The 19,122-nt window shown below is 30.6% G+C and overlaps 1 long non-coding RNA gene across 1 annotated transcript; it reads right to left on the bottom strand.

The window, feature by feature from the left end:
• Window positions 1–3,351: 3,351 nt before the first annotated feature.
• LOC139489222 (uncharacterized) lies at window positions 3,352–14,307 on the bottom strand. Its single transcript, XR_011656166.1, has 3 exons — window positions 13,500–14,307; window positions 6,243–6,713; window positions 3,352–3,894 (listed from the first exon to the last, which is right to left on the bottom strand). It is a non-coding gene; the product is annotated as an uncharacterized lncRNA (long non-coding RNA).
• Window positions 14,308–19,122: the final 4,815 nt, after the last annotated feature.

The raw sequence follows: 19,122 nt of genomic DNA, 5'->3' as shown, positions 1-19,122 counted from the left end.
AATAATATATCTGTTAATGCGAGCTTATATAGTTATATTATAAAATTTACTGTTTGCAAAAGTAATAATAATCTTCAACTTTGTACTTGTTATGGTTTTCAAACTTTTTTCATCTGAGCGTCGCTAGCTATTCTTGTGTGGACGTGGCGCGCGTCTGGCGTATCAAATTTTAAACCTGGTTCCTTTTGATGATTATTATTCGTTTGTTTCTCTGTCCTATATTTTCTCCCATTTATTTGTATTGTAGTCCTGTCATGAAATGTTGTCATTTTAATGTTATAATTAACATTGCCAAAAATGCCCTGTACCAAGTCAGGAAAATGGCCATTGTTATATCATAGTTCGTTTCTGTTTGTGTTACATTTTAATGTTGTGTTTCTGTTGTGTCGTAGTTCTCATATATTTGATACGTTTCCCTCATTTTGAGTTTGTAACCCGGATTTGGTTTTTCTCGAACAGCGGTATACTACTATTGCCTTTATTTAACAAACTGGACAAAAAAGCAAACAGTATGTCCTTAAAATAAAACACAAATTGATTTGTGAAGAATTTTCCTTTATAGATATTATAGTGTGATGCTACTTTTAAATCTTTTTGTGTGGAATCTGATTTGTTCTCGAAGACTTTAAATGTTGCTCACCAAAAGATGAAGTCATCTGTGTAAATAGGAAAATTACAAAAATACCGAAGTCTGAGGAAAATTGTGAAAGGAAAATCCGTAAACAAATGGCTAAATCAAAAGCACAAACATCAAACGAATGAATAATAACATATTCCTGACTTTGCACTTGCATTTTCTTATGTAGATAATGATTGATTAAACCCGTTTTTATAGCTAGTTAAACGAGAAGCGGATTATGTAAAATGTGAAGAGTCAAAAATTAGTTTTATGGTTCAATAAAATCAAAATAAATTATTGCCATTCATTATAAATAAATTTCTATCAAAAATAAGGCTCAAAGAACTTTTTATATTATTTATACTATCAATAACAACGTACACACATGTTGGCGTATGAATACACAACGTCAGAGTGGGCGTGTCGCCATCAAAATTGACAACATTGAAAATAAAACTAATAATTTTAACCAATCAGAATACAGAAAAAAACACCAAATTTATTTATTTATTTGTACTGTATTCCTGTCATGTAATGTTGTAAATTTAGCGGTATATTTAACGTTGCCATAAAGCGCGAGGTTTGGCTAGCAACAAAACTAGGTTCAATCCACCATTTCTTTTCTTAAAATGTCCTGTACCAAGTCAGTATTATGGCAGTTGTTATCTAACAGTTCGTTTTTATGTATGTTGCATTGTTGTTTGTTTGTTGTTGCACTTCAGTGTTTCTGTGAAAGTTGTTTCGGTGTTTTCCATTGATAGTTGATGTGTTTCCCTCGGTTTTAGTTTTTATCCTGAATTTGTTTTATTTAAATCGATTAATGACTTGTAACCAGCAGTATACTACTGTTGCCTTTATTATTGACAAAGGTAAAAAAAAAACATTAAAAGCAATAAAGATCTACAGAACAAGATCAGCAAAAAAGTCAAATAAAAAAGGCCATAAGGGTGAGTCGATTCCTTATTTTTGTTTGTATTGCTCTGTTATCACAAAAATGCAATGTTTACCACTGTGTTTTTTTATGTTTGCCTTTTATCTTGAAAACTATATAAGATAACAACTTAAGAAAACAAATGATTAGCATGACCAAAACTTTCAATACATAATATTGCTGAAATCAGCATCTTAAGAACATTGAAACATAGATGGAAGTTCGAATGGTAAATATGATTAGCAAGACAAGATCGAAGAATAGAAGAAATTGTCAATATTATAGTCATCTTATGCCTTTATTTATACGATGTTTTGCCCTTAAATGATTTTTGCTTTTGTCGAAAAACAGAACTACAGAAGATTATTTAAACAGAACTGTTGATATTTTAAAGAGTAGCTTCCAGTGCATATATTATGTAAATTTACTATAAAGATCTATCCGGTAGTTTTGGTATGTTCATTATGGGAAAATAATGAGGGTTTTACAAACAAATCTTGTTGTATAAATCCAGCTACCGTATTACATGTATATAGACTTCTTTTTCATGATTTGTTTTTAAGGATTTGTTGAACTAATTAACCAGCCGTAATTCAATACTCATTTTAATGTGAGTATAAACGGGTGGCTCTTTAACGTCCAGTGAAAAATATCATAGAAATTTACAGAATAATGACATTATAATAAGATACAAAATTGAATTTAAACTGACATCGTGCTATACAACTGACATAGTTTTCTAGTTATCCTAATGTACACGCATAACCATATAACAGAGACATCACTATGAAGTTTTATTTATCATTCTGATAAGGCAATTGAATGTCAACATACTTTAAACATTCTCCCAAATTTACAGACTGATGGTCCATAGTCTCTCGATATTCACAAATCTTTATACAAAATGAGCTTCAATCTGTCAACGCTCTTACACCAACATTACAACTAGAAACTAAAACTTAATTTAAAGATGTTTGCTACTCTGTTTCGTAATGTCAAGCTTTTAAAAGACTGCTATATAAATTGAGCGTATATACATGGATGAAATCAGAGGATTAAAAGACTGCTATATAAATTGAAAGTATATACATGGATAAAATCAGAGGATTAAAAGACTGCTATATAAATTGAAAGTATATACATGGATAAAATCAGAGGATTAAAAGACTGCTCTATAAATTGAAAGTATATACATGGATAAATTCAGAGGATTAAAAGACTGCTATATAAATTGAAAGTATATACATGGATAAAATCAGAGGATTAAAAGACTGCTATATAAATTGAAAGTATATACATGGATAAAATCAGAGGATTAAAAGACTGCTATATAAATTGAAAGTTTAAACATGGATAAAATCAGAGGATTAAAAGACTGCTATATAAATTGAAAGTAAAAACATGGATAAAATCAGAGGATTAAAAGACTGCTATATAAATTGAAAGTATATACATGGATAAAATCAGAGGATTAAAAGACTTCTATATAAATTGAAAGTATGTACGTGGATAAAATCAGAGGATTAAAAGACTGCTATATAAATTGAAAGTATATACATGGATAAAATCAAAGGATTAAAAGACTGTTATATAAATCGAATTGTATACATGGATAAAATCAGAGGATTAAAAGACTGTTATATAAATTGAAAGTATATACATGGATAAAATCAGAGGATAGTATATACATGGATAAAATCAGAGGATAATATATACATGGATAAAATCAGAGGATAGTTTATGTACATGGATAAAATCAGATGATCCTGAATATCTGACAAAAATTCAAAAACATGAAGAGCAATCTTTCTTAATTTTATTACATCATTACATATGGTTAAAAAGACTGTGACGGAAACTTTTTAAAGAGAGTTCTGGCTTGTGAGACAATTCATTAAATGAAAACGTGTTTGTATAATTTCTTAAAAACTAACATTCCAAGGAGTTGAAACAAAAAAAATGATGTACAGTTTTCACGCCTTAATGACGAACCCCACTAAATCTAAAAAAACAATAAAACCAGCGACAGCAACCAAAACAAGTGAACCAATCACACCAGCGAAACGTGAAACAAAACGATTATCATCTGCACACCTAAATTTAGATTTAGCGATTCTGGTACTTTTCAGATTTATTGAAACGGAGGCTTTTAAATCTGTAAGACGATCCTTTAGATGTAAATATAATTGTTCCGTTGTTAAATTAAGGTCATTCAGATAGTCCCAATGGTTCCCACTGGGTATGCATGAACATGTACAATTCGGTGGAATTTCCGGAAGAGTTGTTGTTTCATCTTCTCCTTCGCAAACAATGGCAGCATTTAAACCAATTGTATCATTGATTTCTGAAAAAAATTACAGTACGATTATTTATTCTCTACAAATTGTAGTTCTGATATACATAATAGATATAAGACAATGCTTATAATATATTTAATGGTTTGCATTCTAGAGTGGTGTCATGAAAGTTTATAGATGTTTATATGAATTGAAAACTCGCCCATAGTTGATGAAATAAGATAAGACAATGTAATATAGTGGTATTTTATCTGAAATATGCATACATTATCGGAAGTAGCAACCCTTATCTATAACGATCTATTATGCCGGAAGTTGCAATTCTCGTCCATAACGATCTATCATTTCATGCAGATACATGGGACAACAACTGTTTTAAACAATAGATATAATTTAACGCGCAATGTGGCATGTTTAAAATATGTGCAACTCTAAGAATAATTGCAGTTAGTTAAATCTAGTAATAATAAGTTCTCATTTTTCTGATAATAAATAGACCCTGGTTCTTATACATAATATTTGTATTTACCCCTATGCAAAGGGACTCAATTAGCAGATTAAAAATATTTTTATCTTTGTTTTTCAAAAAAAAAAATGTATTTCCTGTCTATTTGTATTACATTATCAACTTTTACAGTAAAGTTGGCATACATATTTCTTTGTTTTCTAGTAATGTGCAGTTTACTATCCATATCCGTAAACTGAAAAAGTCTAAAGGGATTTAAGTCGCCATTTTGAATTGCATTTTTGCTTACCCATCTTCAAAGTCATATGAAAGTTCAAATTAAAAATAAGTTATGGATATGTTTTTTTTATAACTAAATGGCTAGTTTTTATTATAAAACTCGTGCACATATACTTTTTTCTCGAGAAAATTTAATAATTTGCTCAAATTTAGAAGAAGTTTACTTTTTTTAATTTGCTTGCTTCCAGCAAACAATTCGACGACATGTTTTCCGTATGCAGGGCGTGACTTTTCTCGTAAAAATCCGATGATCGCAATACGCAAGTGCGAATGGAAAACCAAACGTAAACATCGCTCCGTCATCAAGATAAACTTTATCTTATTGTACCTGTTATACACGTGCTTACCTGAATATCCATGCTTCTCTGTTGATTGTTTATAAAACGGGTGACAATCGTTTAACTTCGGCTTCAAAACACGACAATTAATTAGCTGACATATTTTCACAACAAGACTGACCAAATTGAAATATTTTTTGACAATTATACGAAATTTATGAGAAAAAAATGACAAAATCGTGCAGAAAAGACTACGTTTATGATATATGTATGCATTGGTGCAAGAATTGAATTAACATTGTTTTACCGGTCACTTGTGTGACTGTGTCATAAGACTTTATATTAACAAAACAATTAAAATTATTTCTATGTGACTTCATATCCCACAAAGACACTCTTTTCCTTCCTTATTGAATCTTCTATGAGAATCATGTATTGATTTTCTAATCAAAGATACCCTTACTCGGCTATCGTTTTATTCAGGTCAAAATATTCAAATTTCCAGACAAGCATGTCGTTTTTCATTAACATAGATGATATGGGAGATAACCCTGTCATTCAAAAACTTTCGGATACACAAAATTGTAATCTACTAAACTTAGTTTGTGTATCATATACTGTGGATAGTATACTAGGAATTGATAGTAAATAGCAAATACAAGAAAATTGTAATATAATTATGTTCTTATAATAAAGAAAACCGCGAAAATAATTGAAATGAATGAAAAACGAAAAAAATAACGGATTTGGGAAAATGGGAGGGCAAAAATAATAGTGCTGTTCCCAAATACCAATGAAAATTACCATGGCTAAATTTTAACTTAATCTTTATCAATTTTTCAACGTATGCTCTGTTTAGTTGCTAACCATTTTTTACCACCTAATAGGAAAGTAGCTCGCATCAAAATGTCATTTGGTAACACCAGCCGGATTTCAAGTTATGATTTTGTAAAATGGACTTTTCGTCAATTTTTAATCTGGGATCATTTATATAGAAGATTATTTTCATATGTGCTGTTCGGTGTGAACCAATGCTCCTTGTTTGACATTTAATTGTTAACTTTTTATACATTGTGACTTGGATGGAGAGTTGTCGTACCACATCTTCTTATTTATATTGATAAAAGCTATATTATACATTAATATTTTAAACAAGAATATGTCCCTAGTACACGGATGCCCCATCATTTTCTATGTTCAGTGGACCGTGACAATGGGGTAAAACAAGTTTCAAGTTGATTGGACTTCAACTTCATTAAAAACTACCTCGACCAAAAACTTTAACCTGAAGCGGGACGAACGGACGGACGGACAAACGGACGCACAGACCAGAAAACATAATACCCATAAATGGGGCATAAAAATATGTTACCTGAGTTGAATTTCCATTTATCATTATCGCCAGATACAGTTTGAATTCCAATAAAATCAATGACCACCTCATTGTACAGCATCTCCGATCTTGTAATGTTATCTCCGATGATGTCCCCTTGTCCAAACGTTATATTGGCGTTCCATGATACCCAAAATGTTCTAAACTCACTACAACTCAAAACAGAAGGAGTTTCTATTGAAGAATATAAACATCTCGTGAATTTTTCACTAAAACACGTGGTGATTCGAGACACTATCTGATGTTTAGTCCATAATCCGATTATAATTATATATGCGGGTCTAAATGAAGTTGTATTGTCAGTCAAAATGATTCTTGCATGCTTGCATGTCTTTACAGAAAATGTCAAAGACGTTTGATTCGTTTGCGTGATTGGTACCGTATTTAAAATCTGGTAGGAACCGGTTTGTGTACATATGGAGACTTCTCTGTTCGACTCGACACTAGAAACTATAAAATAGAAATAAAAGGACTTTTCATTGTTATAAGGGACGGTGCAATATTTATCAAGCAGGGGGGACCGGTGCAAATCGCAAAACCTGTTCGGAAAAAAGTATTGTCCCATGCTGATGTGATAGGAAAAAAAGGTATGTCCCATAACCTCTATTCATTAAAAAAGTATGTGTCCCATGAATATCATGAATATATTGAGTGAATAAAAACACAATCTGTACCTTAAATAACGTAAAGCAACAATATTTATTGTGATATAAATGTTTTTGACAATCATTTTAACATTCTCGACTAGTCTTGACCTTCAAATTTAGTTTTGACTGGTGTAAATCAGCCCATCTAACTTAATTAAATATTGATCTTACAAAATTCAAGCTTATTAGGTAGTTTGATTTATTGCTGTGAAATGAAAGAATTTAATTTTACAATAGGTAAAAATAAAAATTATTATATAAATTCAGATAGGCATCTTTAATTTTTTTTATAACTTTTTCAAATCAACTTGGATTTTCATCAAACTATGCAGCTATCTTAGATATATATTAAGCTTACTGAATCCCATGTCATTTAGTTTTTTGTTGTATTGCTGTAAAATTTAAGAATTAAAGTTATCTTGGTAAAAAAAAAGCTAGGATTTGCAATTAAGATGGGCATCTTTAATTTTTTTAATAACTTTTTCAAATCAACTTGGATTTGCATCAAACTATGCAGCTATCTTAGAGATATATTAAGCTTACTGAATCTTAGGTCATTTTGTTTTTTGTTGTATTGCTGTCAAATTTATGAATTAGATAAATCTAGGTCAAAAAAGCTAGAATTTGCAGTTCGAACAAAATAGAGATAGTACATTTTACAATTTAATTGTTAAATTTGACAGCAATACAACAAAAAACAAAAATGACCTGGGATTCAGTAAGCTTAATGTATATCAAAGATAGCTGCATAGTTTGATGAAAAACCAAGTTGATTTGAAAAAGTTATTTAAATAATTAAAGTGTACTATCTCTATTTTGTTCGAAATGCAAATTCAAGCTTTTTTTACCTAGATTAATTTAATTCTTGAATTTGACAGCAATACAACAAAAAACAAAATGACCTGGGATTCAGTAAGCTTAATATATATCTAAGATAGCTGCTTAGTTTGATGATAATCCAAGTTGATTTGAAAAAGTTATTAAAAAAATTAAAGTGTACTATCTCTATTTTGTTCGAACTGCAAATTCTACGTTTTTTGACCTAGAATAATTTAATTCTTGAATTTGACAGCAATACAACAAAAAACAAAATGACCTGGGATTCAGTAAGCTTAATATATATCTAAGATAGCTGCTTAGTTTGATGATAATCCAAGTTGATTTGAAAAAGTTATTAAAAAAATTAAAGTATACTATCTCTATTTTGTCTAAATTGCAAATCCTAGCTTTTTTTACCAAGATTACTGTAATTCTTAAATTTTACAGCAATACAACAAAAAACTAAATGACATGGGATTCAGTAAGCTTAATATATATCTAAGATAGCTGCATAGTTTGATGAAAATCCAAGTTGATTTGAAAAAGTTATAAAAAAAAATTAAAGATGCCTATCTGAATTTATATAATAATTTTTATTTTTACCTATTGCAAAATTAAATTCTTTCATTTCACAGCAATAAATCAAACTACCTAATAAGCTTGAATTTTGTAAGATCAATATTTAATTTATTTAGATGGGCTGATTTATACCAGTCAAAACTAAAATTGTTTATCATATTCTGTTTCTGTTTTAATGTTTCTTGTGTGTATTTTTGGGCTAATTAAAATAAAATGTTTACTACTTAAGCATTTGAAAAAAGTGTATGTCCCATGCATTAAGATAATGAAAAATCATCAGGTCCCACTACTTTGCACGTTGAAAAAAGTACATGTCCCCTTACCATTTGCACCGGTCCCCCCTGCTTGATAAATAATGCACCGTCCCTAACAAGGCATATATGCTCAATTTTCAATATGTAAACTTTCTCACTGTTAAATGTTAAATAAAAGTAATCATGTTTCTGTATTTAGTCGTAGATACATGATTTGTTTAAGTTGTTATTTGCTTTTAACTAGCTGTCAGAAACTGCGAGTACTCTAAGATCGGAACTTGTGTCCTTTTGTTGTTGGGATGTACAAATACCCTGTTACGTCCACATGTGTTTGTTATATGTATTTCTTTTTGTATCCATCTGATGATTTAAGCCTTTTCAACTGATTTTTATAGTTTGTTCTTATGTTGTAATGTGACATCACTGTCCCAGGTTAGGGGAGGGTTGGCGCCCCGCTAACATGTTTAACACTGCCAAATTCTGTATGTATGTGCCTGTCCCAAGTCAGGAGCCTGTAATTTAATGGTTGTCGTTTGTTGATGTGTTCCATATTTGTTCTTCGTTTATTTTTTGTACATTAATTAGGCTGTTAGTTTTTTTCGTTTTGAATTGTTTTACATTTGGGATTTCGGAATCGTGTATAGTTGGCAATGTGGTATGGGCTTTGTCCATGGTTGAAATCCGTACGGTGACCTATAGCTGTTTATTTATGTATCATTTGTTCTGTTGTGGAGAGTTGTCTCATTGACAGTCATACCACATCTTATTTTCCATAATAACTGATTATCTAACAGAATGATTTTATATTCAAACTGTATAAAATGGATTTCAAAATATAAGGGTTCGTTTATTGTAATGTATGAAAGAGTGAAATTGAAATGCTTTCAAAAAATTTCTTCAATTCTTAAATGTCTTAATTTAATGACGGGGATACAATAAACAGAGAAAATTTTCTTAGTTTTTTAAGGGTAATTAACTTTTTAAAAGAGTATTCATAAATTAAGCTTTGACTCCGATGTTCTTCTCAAAGATGTGTATTAATCATTATACTATATCTACCCTAAAATAAGGTTCACACAACTTCAAGACAACGGAAAGAATTTATAAGATAAAAAAAAATGCATAGAATATGAATAAGAAAGAATGATGATGTTTACATCAATGCGGCACCGATCAAACGACACCTACAATCAAAAGACACATACAACCAAAGACCACGGCCGACAGTCGGCTAACCGAGAGATTGGTCGGTTAATCTATATTGAGTATGCGGCTATATCGGCAGTGGGTCTGTTAATCGGGTTGGCTATACGTCTGTTAAGAGTAAAACGCACAATTTAATGTTAAACTCGATCAAATATACAGATTTTTGAAATATTATAAGAATTAAATCAAAAAAAGAAAAGTGTTCTGAAAAATGATATCTATCAAAGAACATTTTCCACCTTTAAAAACATTTCATAGTCTGCGCAGTTTTCAGTAAAAGTAAAAGGCGTCGCGCAAGTATGTAGTATTTATGATTACATGCATAGCAATTTTTTAATAAAAGGCGAAACAAACAATTTTAGTTTCATTTAAAAGACACAAAATACTACTTTGGTTCTTAAATATAAATTGACATTAGTAAATATTTCATAATTGTAACATAACGTGAGTAATACCACGTTTTAGTGAAAATTATGTGAATAAGGTCTGTTAATGGGTTGGACAATTGAAATTGTGTCAGTTAAGAGTTATTTAGCCGAGAAAATAGTTGTGCTACCTTTATATTTTCCCATTGAAAATGTTAAAAATGAGATGTTCTTGAGTAAAAAAAAATATTGTAAGGGATCCGCGGAACCCAGTGTCTCGGCTACTTTTGCTGTAAATCGCAGGCTCAACAAAAATGAGGAAAAAAATCAATAAAAAATATTCCTCTTGATACTATTTTATGATTGTAAGAAGCTTCTGTCCAAGTTTAGTAAAAAATTAGGATAGTGAATGAATCTAATAAATGTTTTGAAAACTTTAACTGCAGACTGTATTTAATGTTAACTGGAAGAAAATCTAAGTCCATTTAAAAGTAAAATACAGAATAAATGGAGTTATCTTTTTACAATATTTACTTCTGGATACTATCTTATGATCATAAATAAGCTTCTGTCCAAGTTTGGTACAAACCCAGGATAGTTTAAGAAAGTTAAAAAAAATTTAAAAACTTTAACAACAGAGTGAATGTAATGTTTCCCCGCAGAAAAAACTAAGTCCATTCAAAAGTAAAATACGGAAAAAAATGGATTTACTTAATTACAAAATTTACTTCTCGATACTATCTTATGATCATAAACAAACTTCTGTCCATGTTTGGTACAAACTAAGGATAGTTTAAGAAAGTTATTAAAACTTTAAAAACTTTAACCACAGAGTGAATGTAATGTTTCCCCGCAGAACAAACTAAGTCCATGATTTATAAGTAAAATACGGAAAAAATGGAATTTTATTTTTACAAAATTTACTTCTGGATACTATCTTAATATGATCATAAACAAACTTCTGTCCAAGGTTGTTAGAAATCCAGTATAGTTCAAGAAAGTTATTAAAATTTCAAAAACTTTAACCACAGAGTGAATATTTGTGGACGCCGCCGACGACGACGACACCGACGACGACGGAATGTAGGATCGCTTAGTCTCGCTTTTTCGACTAAAGTCGAAGGCTCGACAAAAAATAATAATACGATGCAACACTATCCTTCCAGTAAAAGCATTTTTATTTTGACTTTCTTTGCATTTTACTCAAGAGTGTGTCACTTCAATATAGCGTGATCTGGGTTGGTCGCTGGAATATGCATGAATTTATTATTAACGATTTCAATCAGCCTTAATTTTTGTGTCTGCTCAAAGTAGCATGTTCTCAAATCCGATTGAACGTGTCTTTCTAATACAACACAGGGTACATATATAACGTGTTGTCGTTTTTATATGCACATGACATTTGTCACTGGACGTTTAGGTGGTACCCAACACTACAGGGAGATAACTCTGTAAAGTCAGTGATACGTTTTAATTACGTTGAGTTGTAAAGGGAATAATAAGCTTCTCGAAGATCAAAATTGGTGTTTGTCAAACTGCTATATAACCAGTTAATTTTTCTGACAAAACGGTTGGTTCAAATTTTTTGAAATTTTTATATTTCTGTTAAAGGTTCAAATTAAATACTTTGTCAAAATTTTATCCAAATTAAACGAACCACATTGATTTTAGTGAAAGTGTTCGGTACCACCTTAATTCTAATTCCTCAGCATCATCCAATTGTTTTTTTTTTTCTTGTATTACTTAATCATCTGTTGTTTACAAATCATTCTAAAGAAATAAATGGAAAGGAGCGAATGCAGCTACATTTGGTTGTATTAAAATACAATTCATTTTATTTCGTTTAGTTCCTTTTTTACATATGTGCAGAGGAGAACTGCAGGTGTCCACATGTAAACGTCAAGCATTTGTCACCAATATGAGTACATCGCAATCCGTTACTGTTTCAACACCCAGGGGGGATTCATGTCTTTATTCTTAAACAATTTGTTTTCTTCTCTTTTTTAGCAATGCATCACTCTCTACTGTCCTTATCTTTTATTTTGTATTCTGTATCTCCATCCAGATTCTCGTGTATACCATGAGGGTACGGATTGGGGGGTGTTGTTTATTTCTGTATTCTTTAAATGGTTATGTTACTTTTCTCTACATTTTATTTATCTTTTTTTTTTTTTTTTTTTTTTTTTTTTTTTAATAAAATAATGTCTTTATTGCACTTTTCTTTGCTGTTGTAACAAATTACTCGACCTACAGCATTTTATTTATCTTACCCATTATTCTTTCTCTATTCTTTATATTTAGGCATCACAATATACTGATGTTTAGTTACATTACGACGTTAATCTCTGATTTATATACTGGTTACCAATGTAGATGACACATTGGTGTCATTCATGACAATTAAACAGAATCCACATGATATATGCGACCATTCTCGGATAAAATCAATTTTACTTTAATTTAACACTTTTTGAAACCATTTTTATTAATTTTCAATATCCATTGCCTACATTGTTATTGTTCGTGTGTTTTGTTCCGTATATTTTATATTCCATTGCTCATGTTTTGTTTCCGTATATATTTTATGTTCCATTGCTCAAGTGTTGTTTCCGTATATTTTAGCCGCTCGTCTTGAGCCTACCAAATGAACACACCATAAAGTAATAAAATTATACTTTTATTGTCATTCATAACTCTTAACAGACTACTTAACAGACCGGGTTTTATACATCCGACCCATTAACAGACCAGGTTTTTAATAAAGATTGATTTATGTCACCAAAATACAGATTTTCGTGTAGATTTTTCACAAAATGATATCAATTTGGTTAACACTCATAATGCCTGTCTTTTTTCGATGTTCAAAATAGTGCATGCAAGTAAATTCAACCCAAGTGTCATTTTGTGTACATTTTGTGTGTGTAAAATGTGTATAAATTTACTGATGAGTAATTTGCCTTTTCATTTTATAGATCGTACATAGAAGCTAGAAAAATAATAATTACACCACTGGATTCAGTACATTGAATAGTTTTGTCAGACATAAATATTTTTTATGATAAACATATATTTAAAAGGTTATACAATGAAACATTCTGAGTTTTCAATGATTTTCTCGATAACACCTGATTAACAGACTTTAGCCAACCCGATTAACAGACCCACTGCCGATATAGCCGCATACTCAATATAGATTAACCGACCAATCTCTCGGTTAGCCGAGTGTCGGCCGTGAAGACACTTACAACCAAAAACAGCTATAACCAAAAGACACCTACAATCAAACGATACCTACAACAAAGATACACCTACAACAACAAAAAAACAGCTGCGATGCATGATATTTTTAAAACATCTTCAACCTACCTGTTAATAAAGTACTGCATGCCAATACAAATGGAGTAAAATAATATAACATTCCGCACTATTTAGAATCTGTGCAATCCATCAATCTAGAATTTATATCTCTTATCATCGTTACATATATATTTCTCGTTAGTGCTGTTTTAACAGCTATATATTAATATGTTGTAGATATCAATATATTGTAGATATTGCCCAATCAGCTATTGATATAGCATGAATATCGTCGTACCAGCTATAAATATATCATATATATATCGTCATTCCAGCTATAAATATTATAATAGATATTGTCGTACGAGCTGCATGAATATATGTGTCATGGATATCATCGAACCAGAGTTACGTATCAAAGATAGTGTCGTATCAATTATATTTTTATCACAGATATCATCGTACCGACTATGAATATTATTATAGATATCGTCGTACCAGCTATAAATTTATCACAGTTATCATTGTACCAGCTAAAAATATCTCATAGATATACGTCATACAAGCTATACATATTATGTATCGAAGACAGGGTCGTATCCAATATATTTATATCACAGAATTCGTCAAACCGTCTATTAGTATATTATGAATATCGTCATGCCATCTATGAATTTATAGCAGAAATCGTCAAGCCAGCTATGAATTTATAACATATATCGTAGAACCAGATACACGCATCGTAGATTTTGACGTGACATTATATACATGTATGTATCGTAAATTTAATTTGTATCTTATTTAAAATGCCGCAATACCTTAAACATATTTTTCCCTAATGGTACAAAACAATTCATTCTATAAATCTGGTTGGAATGATATGAAACCAATACTAAGCATGTTTAGAGAGCATTCCATCTATTAACATAGCTATTATAGGTGATCATGTCAGGAATTATTCGATGAAATACTCAGCACGTATTTGAAAAAAACATTCAGTCCATTACTGATATTTGAAGTGTCTACCGTTTTGTTTTGTTTTTGTTTTAACGTTTTTTCAATGTCAAAGTCATCAAGGAGCATATATATAGTTCTTAATGAAACGAATTAATGTATTCATTTGACATTTACCATTAAGCATGAATAATTTACTAGTATAATTATAATTTACTACTTTAATATATTGCATTTTTATCCATTATTTTACTTTTGAAGTAAATTGATGTCGATTTACGGATTGAATTATTCATTTGTTGAAGATAGGCTTGTGTTTATCTATAATCATCTATAGTCTCAGTGGATCTTTTAACATATTCTTCATTTTAAAGTACGAATGTCGATTATATATAACTGCTAATGCAAGTGAACAATACATTTATTGTATTCTGTTAATTGTCGATTGCATAAAAATAAACAAAAAATATTCTGAACATTACCGTTTTTCTCAAAGTTTATTATTACAGAATTAATATTAGTTTTTTATGCAAATATGGAACTTTAAAGCATTCCGTTTAAAGATTGGAACATTGCAATGCAATTAAAAGATTGATTTCATCTTTTCACCTAGAAAAGTTATCATGTGTGACAACCTTTTGTATCTTTATCAGTTGGACGAGTTATACATGTACCAATTAAAATTATAGTACTGCTCAGTAATAATTATCAAACTATATATATTACATGTATAATAAACTAATTAAAAATGTTTAACACAACACCTTCTCGGAAAGTATACGTTTGAAAAAAAATTACAAAAGAACCTGTACATCCAGACATCTGTCAACAACATGTATGCGTTCAATTTAAAAACTAGTGGCTCTAAAGAACCTGGGCCCAGTTTCACGAAGCTGTCTTAGGACTAAGACATGTCTTAGGATGGTCTTACGACATATCTTAGTCCTAAGTGGGTTTCACAAAGTGGTCCTAAATTAGGACATCTCTTAAAGTTGGTCATAAAGTTAGGACAACGCGAGAGGTGTCTTATGATGGTCTTAGGATGGTTATACGTTTATTTATACAAATTACACTTATTTTTTATATTAATTTTGAAAAAAATATCTTATCATCTTATTATCTATTCTCCTGTTCCTGCTTTTAACGTAATTTTTCTAGATTGACGGATTATCATGACTTGTCAACAATGTAAATTCGATGTATAATTGATATCAAGATTGCACGATTTTATCCCTTAACCTTTTATAACCAATAAAGTCGAAATTGAATTCAACTCACTTGTACCAAAAAAATTATCATTTTATATTCTTGTCTTAATTTCTCATTAAAAATTTCATATTTATATTGATGTATTGTTTGAAGATAATTTATAAATAAATGACTTTTACTTTTTTTATATTTATTTTGCAAATTATGTCATTTATATTGATCAATACGTTTAGAATAATTTATGGTAAGACATACTACATTTACATGATTTTTTTCCGTAAATCATATTTATATTTGAAAATTTAAAGAACTTGAGACAGGTTTAGGATGTCTTAGCTAAGATCATCCTAAGACAGCTTCGAGACGAGGTCTGAGATATGTCCTAGGATAGTCATAAGAGGATCATAAGACATGTCCTAAGATATGTCTTATGACATGTCTTAGGATAGCTTCGTGAAACCGGCCCCTGTGTCTCTCACCTTGGTCTATGTGAATATTTTATAACATTTAAGAAGCAGATGGATTCATGACAAAATTGTGTTTCGGTGATGGTGATGTGTCTGTACATCTTACTTTACTAAAAAGTCTTGCTGCTTACAATTATCTCCATCTATAATGAACTTGGCCCAGTAGTTTCAGTGGAACATTTTAATAAAAATTTACAAATTTTATGAAAATTGTTAAAAATTGACTATAAAGGACAATAACTCCTTAGGGGGTCAATTGACCATTTCAGTCATGTTGACTTTTTTGTAAATCTTACTTTGCTGAACATTATTGCAGTTTACAGTTTATCTCTATCTATAATAATATTCAAGATGATAACCAAAAACAGCAAAATTTCCTTAAAATTACCAATTCAGGGGCAGCAACCCAACAACGGGTTGTCCGATTCATCTGAAAATTTCAGGGCAGATAGATCTTGACCTGATAAACAATTTTGCTCCTTGTCAGATTTGCTATAAATGCTTTTGTTTTTGATTGGCCGGGTCACCGGACACATTTTTTTAAACTAGATACCCCAATGATGATTGTGGCCAAGTTTGGTTTAATTTGGTCCAGTAGTTTCAGAGGAGAAGATTTTTGTAAAAGCTAACGACGACGGACGACAGACGACGGACAACGGAGGCAAAGTGATGGGAAAAGCTCACTTGGCCCTTCTGGTAAACCATTGTTATAAAAGTTCGAGGTTTGGCTAGCCACAAAAGCAGGTTAAACCCACCATATTTTTCTTAAAATGTCCTGTACCAAGTCAGGAAAATGACAGTTGTTATCTTATAGTTCTTTTCTCTGTGTGTTGCATTGTCGTTTCTCTTTGTTCACTTTAGTGTTTCTGTTGTTTCTTTGTTTTCCTTTTATAGTTTATGTGTTTCTCTCGGTTTTAGTTTGTAACCCGGATTTGTTTTGTCTTTATCGATTTATGACTTTCAAACATCGGTGTACTACTGTTGTCTTTATAAAACATTATAGTGGAATTAATCTATTTAATATCACACTTCCTATATGATGCATAAAATAATCGTCAGTACATCATTCCATATACCAAGAACCAACACCAGAATTTAAAACAAATAGCCATACAATTAAAAACAAACACTAGCAAACAAAACATGGGTCAGATCGCCAATTTTGATTCAGACACAAATTGTTGTAAGTTTTAAATTGACCAGTTTTCCGCGCGTACACACCACTCTCTTTGTCTATCTAGACTATGCGGTATGGGTTTTGCTCATTATTGAAGACCGTATGGTGACCAATAGCTGTTAACTTCGATGTCATTAATTCTCAGTGGAGTTGTCTCATTGTTAATCATACAACATCTCCTCATTTTTATGTTTAATTGACGAAAAACAACAGCTATACATGACAAAGTTCAAATGAAATAAATGTAAGCAATTATAGGCAACCATTCAACAATGATAAACCCCATACCGTATGAGCGGTTATAATTAAGAGGCCCCATCATGAAAAATATGAAACAATTTACTTTTAAAGAAAATTAATTGCCTAATTTATATTGTTTTATAACTGAATCAGGCCGTTATTTTTTTTCTCTCGTTTGAATGTTCATAATGTATAAAGGAATTTGATGTTCAGTAGATGTCGTTTGTTGATGTGGTTTATAAGTGTTTCTTGTTTCTCTTTTTTTAGAAGACCGTTGGTTTGCCTGTTTTACACTAGTCATTTTTGGAACCCTTTATAGCTTGCAGTTCAGAGTCAGCCAATGCTCCGTTTTGAAGACTTAGAACCTATAAAAGTTTACTTGTATAAATTTTGACTTAACTGGAGAGTTGTCTCATTGGCACTCATACCACCTCTTCTTATTTATACAGATGTAACATACCAAGTCTCCGTGTTGAAGACCGTACTTCGACCTATTATGGTTTTAATTTTATACAAATGGTGGCTTGGATTGGGAGTTGTCTCATTGTCACTCATGCCCTATCTTCTTACATCTATTAAAATTTGGAGATATTGTATGATTGCAAGTGGGATCTCTTCAAAAAAGAACTACACTCATCAACATGTGTACGCGTCTAACTCAATTTTAAGCACTGAAAGACATTGGAATCGAATTTGTAACATAAAAAAAAACCATACCTGTCCATATTTCACATAGAATTAAAAGTTTGATCAAATATTGAAACTGTCTATGCATCCTTGATTTTCCCCTTCTTTTTTTTCCAATTAGTTCCACTTCGATAATGACCAATAAAACGTATTAAAGTATCTAGTATACTTAATTATAGCTGTGAAGTGTGGGGTAATCATAAAGCTGATGATATAGAGAAAGTACATTTATATTTTTTAAAACGAATTCTAAAGGTTAGAAAAACTGCTGTAAATAACATGGTTTACTGTGAATTGGGACGTTATCCAATGTATTATGAAAGACAAAGAAGACTGATTCAGTTTTGGTTTAAATTATTAAATACTGATAACTGTATACTTAAAGCATGTTATGAAGATATGTTGGAGAGTTCACTTAAAAAACCCAATGACAAATCGAATTGGGCATGTTCAGTCAAAGATATTTTATGTAGATATGGTTTTCATGATGTATGGCTAAAACAAAGCGTAAATAATGTTGATATATTCATACATGAGTTAAAACAAAGAATGAAAGATACCTTTATTGCTGATGCTAATGCTTTTTTTAATAATTCATCAAAATGTATACTTTATAGATATATATATGACACAGATATACTGCAATTTTATTTAGATAGACCTGTTAATCAAATATATAAACCTTTTATATGTAAATATCGTATATCCGCCCATAGCCTCAATATAGAAACAGGCAGATATTACAATGTAGATAGAGAAAATAGATTATGTACTATGTGCAATAACAATATTGTAGAAGATGAATACCATGTTGTTCTAGAATGTAATAGATATAGTGATGTAAGAAAACTATACATTAAGAAATATTATTGGCAATATCCATCCACTTTTAAACTTATACAGTTGTTATCAGTTCACAATGTGAAAGAACTTAATAATTTAGGTAAATTTTTGTTTA

This window comes from Mytilus edulis, chromosome 9 (genome assembly GCF_963676685.1).
Source record: "Mytilus edulis chromosome 9, xbMytEdul2.2, whole genome shotgun sequence".
Lineage (NCBI taxonomy): Eukaryota > Metazoa > Mollusca > Bivalvia > Mytilida > Mytilidae > Mytilus > Mytilus edulis.
This window is presented reverse-complemented; position numbering and strand designations above follow the sequence as displayed.